Below are 5,609 nucleotides of genomic sequence, written 5' to 3'. Positions count from 1 at the left end.
TATGTGTATGTTTGTGTTTATTTCCACAATGATTTCTGAATTATCTGTATAAAAAAAATTCATTAAATCGATTTTAGAGCAAAGCACATTACCCAAATTAACTAATGAATTTGGATTATCATTATTATCAAACATACTTAAAATTAATATCATTAATTATTGGTTTCCACTCAAAGGTATGAAGTCAATACAGCTAAATATTTCCAGTATAAAGTACCCCAAAACAATTTACTTTCATGAAAAGTTCTACAACTATAGCATATGGATATAAAAATCTCAAATATAGAAAACAGTTCATCCATGCTGGATTTTATCCAATCACCAGGAGGAGCATATGACATTTCAAAATAGTAAATGACTTTTAGCAGGAAAATTCTGTGTTTTTCTTAATTCCCCACGGCAGTTTTTTTTTTTTTTTTTTTTTTTTTTTAGTAAAGCACTCAAAGGCCATTGTATTTAAAAGGATGATATGATCATTGGAGAAGAACAGCTGGATCAGCATTATCAGTATGATTAGAGTGGTTTTTGACTTTTCTTTTCTGGCCCGGGTTTGAGGGTGCAATGGGTGGCAGGCCACAGAGCCTTTTGACAATCTGTTGGAAGCAGTAAGTTTTCTCCCTAGGAAAATGCCCATACGTATAATTTGGGGGCATCCAGATGTCCCTAGAAGCCACCCAGTGAAAAAACTGTGTGACAGGACACTAATCTAGGATTCAAGTGCTTTCTGGTGCTGAAATTGATGTCTGCACAGCTCTGCTTCCTGACTGCCCTCACAGACTTTCTCTTGTAAGGACTTGACATTGTGAGGTGGGCAGACCCAGGAGTCAAGGAACTTACATCTTAAGTGTCCTCAGCAAACTGGGAACTTATATCTTCCTCACAGCCTCTTTCATGGTTTATAGTTTCAGAGACACCTTAGAATGGTATGTGGGTCTGTCATATATTGTTACTTTTGCACTGTTGAAATTTTCCATAATAAAAATTTTTTTAACTATGGTATTTGGATTTTTGTCCTCTCTGGAGCAGGGCTAAGCCTCCTCTCCCCGTCTTAAGGGGGGTTGCAGCCCCTCCACAGCTTAAGAAGTTATCTTTGTCTAAAGTGGGCACGTCTGTCTTTTACAAACAGATAAAGGCCAACCTCACATAGGTTTTTGTTGGTTTATTTTAGATTTCTCATTAAAACAAGACTTTTGATTTCATCTGCTTTTACGATTAAGAGCAGAGACCGTAACACTATTTTTTAAATGTAACAAGTAACTATAAAGTCAGTAGAGTTTATTTTTTGTATTAGGGCTGGTGATGGGTAAGTAGCTGACTGTAAGGCCAGGAGTGTGAAGTGACAGAAAATAAGAAAGGCACTGATGACATTCTCCAGAGGGACGCCTGTGAACAAAGCCAATGGGTGGAAGGGACTGGAGGGAACTCCTGGAGTAATATCGCCATCTTGTGGTCTTTTTGGACATTGCTATTAGTGGCACACAGGAAGCCCACCCCAATTGCTAATCATCCGAGAAATCACTATAATTGTCAAAAATCCCACAAGTTATGTAATCCTTTCTGGAACCAGTATGTTTCTTTGGAGCTTTTCAAGCATCTCTCTGTCTTTCTTTTCCTGTTCTCTCTTCTCCTGGCGACTCATTCTTCACCCCATTAGGTGTTTGAACTTACTAGATTTTTAAAAATTTGCCAAATACCACAAAGCAAATACTTTCCTGCATATAAAACCAACCTAACATAGATGTGATATAGAGGATTTTTTTTAATCCACTGGAGTTAAATTTAACGTTTGGGACTAATATTATAGTCTCGTTTACACAAGTCAGAAACCCCAAAATCTTTAAGACTGAATATTGTTTGAACCAGCACTTAGCAAATGCCTGCTTTGTAGTAAGTGTTGTGTGGCTGCAGAGGGTCTGTGATGAACATGGATGGGGAGAAGGAGATCACTAACCGCTGAAATCTCTACAAGAGAGGAATCAAGAGTGAGGGGGAGGCAGGCAGGAGAGAGCAGGGAGGTTTGACCAGGGAGGGGTTAGGGTTTGAGAATTCTAAACTTTAACTGATGGCCCATGAATCATGTGTAATAATATATAATCTCAGCCGGATGAAAGAATTGGTATTTTCCCTTGGAGTGTTATTATTGTCTTAAAGCAAACCTTATTTGAGAGCCCATCGCATGTTATCTTTCACACAAATTGTCCTATTTACTCCTGATGACTTTTGTGAGGCGTTGATGATGATTTCTGTTTTGGATATGAGAAAACTGAGACTCAGAAATGTCTTTTTGACCACAGCTATTAGGTGGAGAATCAGGATTTGAAACCAGGACTCAACTGTTAAGTTCAGTTCTCTTTCTGCAAAGGATTTAACCTTATTTTTAAAATGGCAAAGGAGGTAAACAAGTTGGGATTATCAGATTCAAAACTATCCTATTAATACAAATGATGAGATAGACAGCAGCAGTTGGTATGTAGTAGGTACTCAATAAATGGCAACTAATAAGCTAACATACTACCCCACAGTCCTGGATGGCAGTGCTGTCTTGTGGCCACAGGGCAAGCCCACACCCCCTTCCTCACACCTTTCCTGGACAGGGGTGTATGTACACACGGGACCCCTCCCTTTTCTGGCTGCATGTCCAAGCTCTCTCTCTTTCCAGTGACAGACCTGAGATCCAGCTCCTCCCTGGTCACCTCTGTCTGGATGTCCAATAGGCACCTTGTGTTGCCTTAACTTACACCTCTCCTAAACTTGCACCTGTGCACCTTCTCAACGGGTTGGGCCATTTTCCATTCAGTTACCAGAGGAAGTCCCCTCTGCCCCAATTGTCCATGTCTCACCTAATTAAGTAAACCCTCTGAATTCCACTTCCCTTACATCTCAAATCCATCTATTTTTCTCCCTACTAGTGAGGGCACCACCTTTGCTTGTCCATCCATCCTTTATATTGGAGCAGAGCCCCTCACTTGCAGGAGTCCACTCCAAGGCCTTGGTCCTATTTTTTTTTCCCCCGAAAAAATACCCCCAAAGTGTATAAATTTCAGTCCCCACAAAACCAGGCTCTGCCTCTAAGTGGTTCCAGTCCAAGTTTCTGCTTGGTCCTCGCCTTGAGGGTCTCCATCCCTGACTCGGAAGACCCACCAGCAGCTGTGGGAGAAACTAAGTGTGCACACAGAGCAGAGCCAGAGGCGAATGTCTAAGGGTGTGTGTGTGTAAGCTCTCAGCAGCATAGCCTAACCTTGATCTATTACAGCTTCTCACTCTCAAGAAATAGTCCCCTTTGCCCTGTGACATTTTGGAGGGAAATCTTTATTTTGTGAGTGTCTCTGTTCTTTTCTTTCAAATATATCCAGTTAGAGCAGCTTTCCCAACCTTGGCACTATTGATACTTTGGCCTAGATAATTCCTTGTGGAGAATCATTCTGTAAATTGTAGGATGTTTAGCAGCATCCCTGGCCTATACTCGCTAGATGCCAGTGGTACCCACTTACTGGTTGTGATAACCCAACATGTCTCCAAATATTGTCAAATGTGCCCCAGGGGGCAAAATTGCCCCTGGTCAAGAATCGTTGATTTAGAGAAATTTCTCTGGCCAGGAGGCCTACACAATTTCAGCTTTCCTTTTCTATTGCTTCTTATGAGTTAAGTCTCAAGTCTTTTCCAGAGGGGTTGAATTGTGACCCACATAACCCTCTTCCCAGGGATTTCCACCCACAGAGGTTGGCATAACTTCCGTTGGTTCAATTAAAGCTCTGGTCCAAGGCATGGCACCGTGGGGTTCAAGAGGCTGGACAGAGGAGGTGGAGAGAGTGAGTCCAGTCTGGGAGAGGGCCTGGCTTCCTTTCCTCAGTGGCCATGTGAGCTGCAATCATAGCCTGGATGTGAGGAGAGTAAAGGTGGTGGCCAGGAGGCGGATAAAGTGCATTGGGGCCAGGAGACTAGGGTCACCCTTTCTGCTCTTCCCTCTCAGGCTCCATTTTATTTTCTTTAATGGATGGGGGGGCTAGATTCGCACAGGAGTCTTCAAACTGTTTTTAGCAGCAGAAACTGCTTTTCAGATGGCAACCCCTACATAATACAGATGTAAGTGGAACTTCTGACCCATCCAATCCTTTTGGTTCTGTCCCCAAACTGCCTTGGGGTGACTCCTGAGGTTTCTATGGAGCGTAATTTGAAAGACAGAACCAACCGATTCCTCAGGTTGTGTCCATGGGAGATGTCATGCCCGTCCTTGCCCTCAGCTCCCAGAGGCCTCCAGCTCTAAGTGCTCTGATGGTGGAGTCCGTGGCTTCTTACAGGGAAGGGAAGCCCATGGATTCATAACCGGGTGGCCTCAGGAATCTTTCCCGTTTGCAGTGCTGAGCTATAGATTACATCGCGTTTAGTGAGGCGTTGCTAGACATCATTAAGAACAACGGGAGCGTGTGAAATTTCATTTTGCTGGGGCTGCAGGATTGAAAATGTCAGATACTGCTAGCTGCCGAAGCCACTGGGGAGGGAATTATGCCCCAGAGCACAAAATGGGGACTGAGACATAAATCTTTCATTTGAAGATCGTGTGTTACAGACTGTGCTGTAAAGTAGAAACGTTGTTGTAAAATACACCATCTCATTTGAGCCCATTTTTGTGGTCACTGCTCATCATTGGGGATTGCAATCATTTGTGAGGATGGATGAGATAATCCACACATATTCAGTGAATAGGTCATCGACTAATTGTTTCTTCTTTAATGGTCAACTGTGGGATTTCAGTGTTTTTCCTATTGAGTTGAGAAAGCTCTGGGTACGGAAGTGAGCCCTGTGAATATAATATTCACTGCTGTCGTTATTGTTACTTAACATGCAAAGGTCGGAAAGTTTGAAGTGGTCATGTTTGTTAATCTTTTCCTTAAAAATTGGAAGTATCCATGTGTGTGCCAGGCATCCAGGCACGCCTGCTTTTAAAATCATTTTCAAGCCTTAGTTGATTGATTCCTCACAACAACCTGAGGTGGGCACTGCTATTGTGCCCATCTGACCATCCAGGCGGTGGTTCTCAGAGGAATCCCCACCCAGCACGCCCACGGGAGGCTCTGTGCCCATTGGTCACAGAGGCCCACACAGGCTCGTTTCCTTCAAGGAGGGGAAGTATGTGAGCATGGGGAGGGAGAAAGGCCTTGGGGTCAGGTGGGGGGCACAGAATCTCAGTGACAGGCTATGTGAAGTGTGACAAAGCCTTGCAGCAAATTCTGATGGGCCCAACAGGATGTGCCTCCCTGAGATGTACCATTTCCCCCCGAAAATAAGACCTAGCCAGACAATCAGCTCTAATGTGTCTTTTGGAGCAAACATTAATATAAGACCTGGTATTATATTATATTATATTATATTATATTATATTATATTATATTATATTATATTAATTACATTATATTAAAGACCCGGTCTTATAGTAAAATAAGACCGGGTCTTATATTAATGTTTGCTCCAAAAGACGCATTAGAGCTGATGGTCTGGCTAGGTCTTATTTTCAGGGAAGCACGATAGGTTCTGAAACCTACCTAATCTGGAAGAACAATGGAGCAGAAATAAATGTTCACCAGGGCAGTTTTTGATTCCAGACTTCCATT

The sequence above is a fragment of the Rhinolophus sinicus genome, linkage group LG04 (genome assembly GCF_036562045.2).
Source record: "Rhinolophus sinicus isolate RSC01 linkage group LG04, ASM3656204v1, whole genome shotgun sequence".
In the NCBI taxonomy this organism is placed as follows: domain Eukaryota; kingdom Metazoa; phylum Chordata; class Mammalia; order Chiroptera; family Rhinolophidae; genus Rhinolophus; species Rhinolophus sinicus.
Note: the sequence above shows the minus strand (reverse complement) of the source record.